Source organism: Erpetoichthys calabaricus, chromosome 2 (assembly GCF_900747795.2).
Source record: "Erpetoichthys calabaricus chromosome 2, fErpCal1.3, whole genome shotgun sequence".
Lineage (NCBI taxonomy): Eukaryota > Metazoa > Chordata > Cladistia > Polypteriformes > Polypteridae > Erpetoichthys > Erpetoichthys calabaricus.
This window is the reverse complement of record NC_041395.2, coordinates 268,346,630-268,354,346: the sequence shown is the minus strand read 5'-3', so window position 1 is coordinate 268,354,346 and position 7,717 is coordinate 268,346,630.

Genomic DNA, 7,717 nt, shown 5'->3' with positions numbered 1-7,717 from the left:
TAATTCTGGCCATGCAGAAGGTAGGTATGCTCCAAAGTGAAATGTTGGCACTGTATCTGATTGTGTTCAACTCTGACGGGAGAGCGTCCCCCTGTGGGGAGAAAAGCATGTGGCCATGATATCTCTGGCAATCAGCAGCTACCCTCTAAAACAAACATAGCTTTGATCTCTCTCTCAAAATCATCAAACGTTACTCCTTAATAATCTGTAGATGATAATGTCTGTTGAACAAACAGGTATCGCTAGCTAAGCGGAGGCAAGGTACACTCCAACAGGTGGCGAGAGGTAGAGCGACTTGAATGGAGGTTGGCATGTGAGTGAGGAGGCCCCCGTCCCCTCCCCTCGGCCCACAAGCACTCCCTCGGATTTGTGCAAATAAATTGGTACCGCAAGCACAATATGATACTTAGTGGGATGAGAGAAGTCGCAAAATAAACCAGAATGTTCACGCAAATTACAGAAAAAAAAACGATCTAAATCCGTTAAGTAGTTCTCTCATGAAAAGTGGACAGACATACAGACAGACGTTGGATTTTTTATATAAAAAATATGTACATATATATATATATACATATATATATATATATATATATATATATATATATACACACACTGTTACAAACTCCACACAGAGCCATAGCAAGGTTTGGGGCAGCCACCCGTATAATTGGTATCCTGGCTGCATCGTCGTAAAAATGAATACAGCACTGATGTGCACAAAACCGAGTCCAAAACAGAACTGAGGGAATAGGGAAAAGGTGGAGGCTTTTAAAGGGGAAGACAGGAAGTGAGGTCAAAGGGGTCGGGCTCATAAGGGTCTTCAACCATAGGCTGTAGCCGGACGTGACATCACAGGGGCTGGAGCCGGCAAGGTCTTCTTCCATAGGCTTGGTCCCGGAAGTGACATCAAGAGGACCAGGTGGAATCTCCTGTGATTGGTCTGCAGGAAAGAGAGAAAAATAGTCAGTGCACTCTGTCACATCCTGGTTTGAATCGGAACTGCCCTTACTCAAGCTCTTTACCTGCCTCCCATGCGCACGTATGTGACAACACACAAATAAGCTTTGTTCATTTTCCAACTAGGTTATGTACTTTGGAGTTTATACCTTCTCCCAGTACAAGTGATTTTTTTTCCCCAAATATGTGCATTTTAACTTAACTAGCTCAGTCAGTGGTAGTACATCCAGGAGTGTAACAGTAGTGGAGGATAAGGCCAATGAAAATGCACAACTTGTAAACTGAGTTCAGACCTTTTAGAATTTGATCATTTATGGCATTCTGGGTGCACTCTTTGTCTAAGGTGGCTTTCTATGGCTTACTTCATTTCTATTGCTATTTCGTTCTGTTTTCATTCTGAATGAGGACCAATAACAAAAAAAAAAATATATCACTCCAGTCGATTTGCATTAAAATGCCATATTATGAACATTGTATTTGCAGCTATCTCCAAAAAGAAGTGTCTCTTTATCTTTTAAAACCTCAATGGTTTAGTCCCTTTAAATATTTAATTGTATATAAAATTAAGCACTTTGTAAATTGTTAATTTATTGCACAATTATCCTGAGGTTTATGTGCATACTTTATTTTTCCATTATTAGATTTAATAATGTATTTGTGTAGTAATTTGTTACATAAAAATAACAAAGCATTCATTTGTATGCGAAGGACTTGTTTTTTTCTTTGTTACATGTACCTCAGCAGGAAAGAACTGACACTGTGTTTGGATTCATTTTAAATTTACTTTATTTCAATATATTCAGACATTAATAACTGCTGATTGGCAGGTATGAAGCGTACAATTGTCCATTTTGTAAACAGCTGGCTGCTGGGTAAGAATAAATCAAAATTAAATCATATACTCTTCACAGCACTTCCCCAAAATTAATGTTTAATCTACTATTAATGTGGTTTATTTCTTGGACATTCCAGTTTCTATGATCCTTCCTTCCTATTATGGACGCAAAAATAAGGCATCACAGAGTGTCCCAGCTCACTCACTCTGCGGACTTTGCACATTGTCACCATGACCACAATAGTTTTCTCAGGAGTTTGCAGTATCTGCTTTCATAAGATTGTATTAACTACAATGAAACTAAACTCTTGTTGCAACTAATCCTCAAACCACAGGCAACGGAACCTTTAAACAAATTACTTATTATTTATACAATTTCATTTTAACAGTGTTAGGTAAAAAAATAGTCTATTGTTTTGTCCAGCAGTGCTACAATAACATTTTTTGTGAAGGTTTATTTTTCCATGAATTAAAAAAATTAGAAAGATTATGCAGACTAGTGTCGATTCCAATAGTAAGGGTGGTGCCTACTAACTAGGCTGGATGGGGCTCCACTGACTCCATATAAGGTACTGTCACTGGGACACAGATTAATAGTGTCAACTGGACCCAGTGCCCTAACTAGGAGATCTTGGGATGGAGATCAGAGTGTGGTCAGTACTTCCAGCAGGCCTGATCTAGAAGTAAGTAGAGCAAAGATAATAAAAAAGAGATCAAACTGAAGATATGTTTCTGAAACTTATTTTTCCCCACAGTTGCATTTGAGAAGGCAAAAAAAAAAAAAACTCAATGCATTCTAGTTATAGACACCAATTTCCATTATTGTTAGTGAATATTGCAGTCTAGTTGTGTGTTACACTGGATAACACAGGAAAGTACATAGATGTGGAACCAAGGGTCTGGGCCTGTGTCTAGACTACTTTTAGCTCATTATTAGTGATGAGGCAACATTTCAAGTAAAACTGAAATAGTTTCTCTTTGCAAGACACTTTGTCGTTTTGCAACAATTAAATTTGTGACGTTGACTTGGGAAAAATGGTGTTTAATGTATGTTAAAAAATTTCAATGGTGATACAGTGCTGTGATTTGTAGCAGTTTAAAGTCAACTTTAAATACATCTCCCTTGAATTATCTTAACATTACAGAATACTGCTACTGGTGTTGACCTGCAGCAATGTCCATGAGACACACACTCCCCCATCCTTCACAATAAACCCCTAAACACCCCACCTAAGCACCCCAACTTTCCATTGTTCATTCTTTACAAAACAGAAATTATTCTGGTATTCAATAGCTTGAATGGTCGGAATAGCAAAAACATGCAATTCTGTTGCTTAAAAAGGTTTACGTAGCAGACTTTAATAAAAAAAGACAGTTTAAGTCTATAGCACATAATATTATTAGGTAGTAGTTTATACAAGTACATACCATAACAGCAGAATTCCTAGGCCCCATCACCATATGATGTGTTGAGTGTGAATGTTCTGTCTGTGCCTGCTGTGAGTTTTCCTCTCAAATCCCAAAGACATGCATGCTGCGTTATTTGGTGACTCACAACTGACCTGGCATGAGTATGTGTGCCTTGTATTGGGCGGCCAACCGTCCTCATTATCCCGGACATGTCCTCATTTTTAACACACCATGGAGTGTCAGGGAGGAAGTTTTAAAATTTTTAAAATGTTTGGAGATTTTGGCTCCTAAAATTTGAAAATCTCCATATCCTTATCATTGGTAAAATTTGAAAGCCATACACCAATCAGCATTTGCAGGAGTAATGCGTGCACCTTTTTTCCCAGAATCTTCACTTCCATTCTGGTAGTAAACATATATAGTCAATATCTGTCTAGCCTGGCATTTTCACTTCATTTTTTTTTTAATTCAGCTTTATCTTCTTGGTGAGTAGACAGTTCATTATAAATGTTGTTCTTTTCCTTAAGTATTTATAATCTTAATTCACCGTAACTAAATGAGTTTATTCAAAATCGAAATTACAATTTCACGTTTTGTATCTTGTTTTCAATTCTTCTTTCAGCAGCTTGGTTAAACAGGAAATTACATACATCCAGGTACAGTCTGTTGTATACAAGTGCGAGTAAGTACTGCTTTGCAATATTTTAATAGAAAATATTCCAAAATGGATTTATAATTGTAAATGAATGAGTCAACTATTAAAATTCAGTTAAGTAAAAAAAAAAAAAAAAAATCACACATTTATTTTGTCGTATAAATGCAAGATCTTTTAGTTATCAGTTAATCAAGTAATGTCACTTCTTCAACTTATTTAATATTTTCATAAATCTTTCATTTACATAAATTCAGGAATACCCATTATGCCAAAAAGAAAGTGCAAGTACACAGACTACTTGAACAGCAAATATCCTTGTTTTATCAGATTTATCAGATTATCTGGGAAAAATATACAATAATGTAGACAAATGCAAATACAATAATTGAAAAGAGTAAAATTATTTTTATTTTACTAGAAGTGAATTTACCATGTGCATCATTGTTGACAGGTTTACGACAGTTAAACTAACCCAATAAGAATGTAATGAATGAAGTCTGTTAATTTAAAGAGGCTTGACATATTCATAATATTTAATAGCTTATTAGTTTGCCAGTGACTATGACTATGGCATCATATCATAATTATAGTGCTAAACCGCTACTAAAGGTTTATATCATTTTAAAAAATGTGTGTGTGTGTGCGCAAAATTACAAACCCACTTCTTTTACTGATTAAACCTGTGATTTTCCACAAATACTGGATGTTAAGAACCAATTTGGGAAGAACTATTTCTAATGAAGAGTCCTTGTGTACAGTATCTATTTGTTGAAAACATGTCTAATATTTATTGACATTCATTTTAAGTTACCTTTAGGTGTTCATATATATACATTATACTCAGTCATATAGGATTACCTCAAGGCTTTCCCTTTTCACCGGACAGAAGTAAGCAGTGCATCTATTAAACTGTGAAACATGCCGCTCAGCTTGATAATGTCCATCTGACACTATGAATTCCTGCAAGGCAGTGAACCAAGTCATCACATTCTTAATTATCTTTCATTGTCTATGTGACCATTTCTGTAGGCTGTGGCTTCAGCCACAGGTTAATTCTTAGCTGTATGAGATCCTAGTTAATTATTTTTTCTACAAGTAAACCACAACATTAATTCCATATTACATCTGAAACATGCTTTAGAAATATTCAAGAGTTTATAAAAACTTTCACTAGGATGTGAAGGTTTGATAAACTTTTTTTTTTTTTTTTTAACATGAGGCACTGCTGCATCAGTTTGGAAACTGGGCAAACTTACCCCTGCTCCAAGTCTGTAACAGTTCAAATGATCAGTTTTTCTATTTTCTACATTAAATTTCCTTAGAATTCTCGATAGGATTAAACTGATTACAAAAATGGGTGGATGCATGCATAACATTGATGAAGATAAGGGAAAATGACAGAATTACAAGATTAAGATTAATTTTAAGCATAATGCATACTTACATAACCAGAGAAAGCTTAATTGAAACTTCTCAAAGAGGCTTATTACTAACTGGTGGTCTTACACAGCCTACGAAAAGTTGTGGATGGTAAGGGGCACAACTGATCCATCTCCATAACCAAAATACAACAAAGGAGGCCAATACCATGAAGATCAAGGGGAAAACTGAGTAAAAGCAACAACAAAAAAAGGAAAAAAAACACCGCTATCTTTCTATGCCTAACTAAACAGGCAAACCCTGCCTATCCATTAGGATGGCAGCCTATTCTTCTAATTCAGTATTGCTGAAGCACTTCTCATAACACTCCAAAACTTCTCTCCAGTTGTGAACTTTCAGCCTTCCACCAGTCCAACTTTAGTTTTAACTCACCCCTCTACACCTCTCATCCCAAAGTTGGAAGGATATCCCTGGGAATGTTTCAGGAGTTAGGAATGTGTTTTGGAATACTTAGGGTCATCTTCTTAGAAATTTCTTTAGCAGTTGCAGGAATCCTGCAGTCCTGGGCCCCAGCTATCCCAATCCCAAAAGCAACCTGGGTGTGCAGCAAGGTTTCACATTTAGCCCTTATGATCTCCTTGCTGCTTTCCTACTGATTGAGAGAACTTGTAATTAAAAAACAAACCCCATCCCAATACTGTTTCTTTCTATATTGTCCCCTGCTAGCGTTCCATCTTTTGCTCTAGTTAGGATGGCAATACATATTAAAGTTGCCACCCACTGTTTATAATCAGGACCCCCATGGAGTCCTTCTATATGTTGTAGCAGTAGCACTACCCTGCATTGTTGGTTCTGAGTGGGCACCTCTTTACAAAATATTCCAAAGGACTAGTAGGCCATCTGTACTTGAGCAGGTGAAACAAATACCACTAAACTTAATAAGAGAGTTAAACATTACTAGTTAGTCATCTAAAATTGTCTGATATGTGGCAGACATGAAAAACCAAAATCAGTGTTTAAAGTACTGCAGATCAATACCGTGCTCAAAATAAGCAGCTTATCTCCACTAGGATACAAAATACCCCATCATCTGTTTCATTTTGGAACTGTAGTCTGGAATATTTTATTATTCTGATAACAGAGGGTAACCTTACAGATACGATGTCTGATTGGCCTATGAAAAAACAGGATGTAGAGAGAAAAATTTGAAAACAACACCAACATTTATTTCTATAGCATATTTTCATAGAAGGTACTGTGCTCAAGATGCTTTACAAGAGGTTAAAGAAACAATGTTAAAAAAAAAAAGAGAAAAACAATTAATTTGAAATAACTATCTGAAGGAATAAATGAAATATCAAAAATAGTAAATGAGAATAAATCAATATATACTTAATACACAAAAGTATATTAAAAATACATTTAAAAAATAAAAAAGAGGTTATGGGGTGTTTTGTGGGTCTGCAGAAAATTTTACAACAGCCTTATTATCACCACACTGCAATGATATTGTTTTCTATTACTTGATTACCAAATTTGTATAAACCATGTGAGTGTTACAGGGCCAGAGCCGGAGCAGTAACATCTGATGCTTCACAATCTATTAGAGGACACACTCACGCTGGGCTAGTTTTGTGCCTTTAGTTAACTTTCCACATATGTCTTTGGCATGCGGGAGGAAAACTGGAGCACCAATTCAAATATGGGATGAAGGTGTTAACTCGACTTAGGTCAGTGCTCAGCTCAGCATTCAAAGCCAAAACTGTCGGGTTTTGAAGCAGCAGCACTCTGGACAGTACATCACTGTGTAAATTTATACTGTATTTCCATTAAGCATCTGTGTGTGTGTATATATATATATATATATATATATATATATATATACATATAATATATACACACACACACACTTTGATATACAGTATATCAATCACATACAGTCATATGAAAAAGCTTGGGATCCCCTCTCAGCCTGTAATAGTTCAGGGACTGGGGCCCTTGTTAAAGTTGAGGGTCGGATGAATTCAACCCATCCATCCATTTTCCAACCCGCTGAATCCGAACACAGGGTCACAGGGGTCTGCTGGAGCCAATCCCAGCCAACACAGGGCACAAGGCAGGAACCAATCCTGGGCAGGGTGCCAACCCACCGCAGGACACACACAAACACACCCACACACCAAGCACACACTAGGGCCAATTTAGAATTGCCAATCCACCTAACCTGCATGTCTTTGGACTGTGGGAGGAAACCGGAGCGCCTGGAGGAAACCCAACAAATTCTTCAGGATAACGTTCAAGCATCAGTCACAAAGTTGAAGTTATGCAGGGGTTGGATATTCCAACAAGACAATGACCCAAAACACAGTTCGAAATCTACAAAGGCATTCATGCAGAGGGAGAAGTACAATGTTATGGAATGGCCATCGCAGTCCCCTGACTTGAATATCATCGAAAATCTATGGGATGATTTGAAGCAG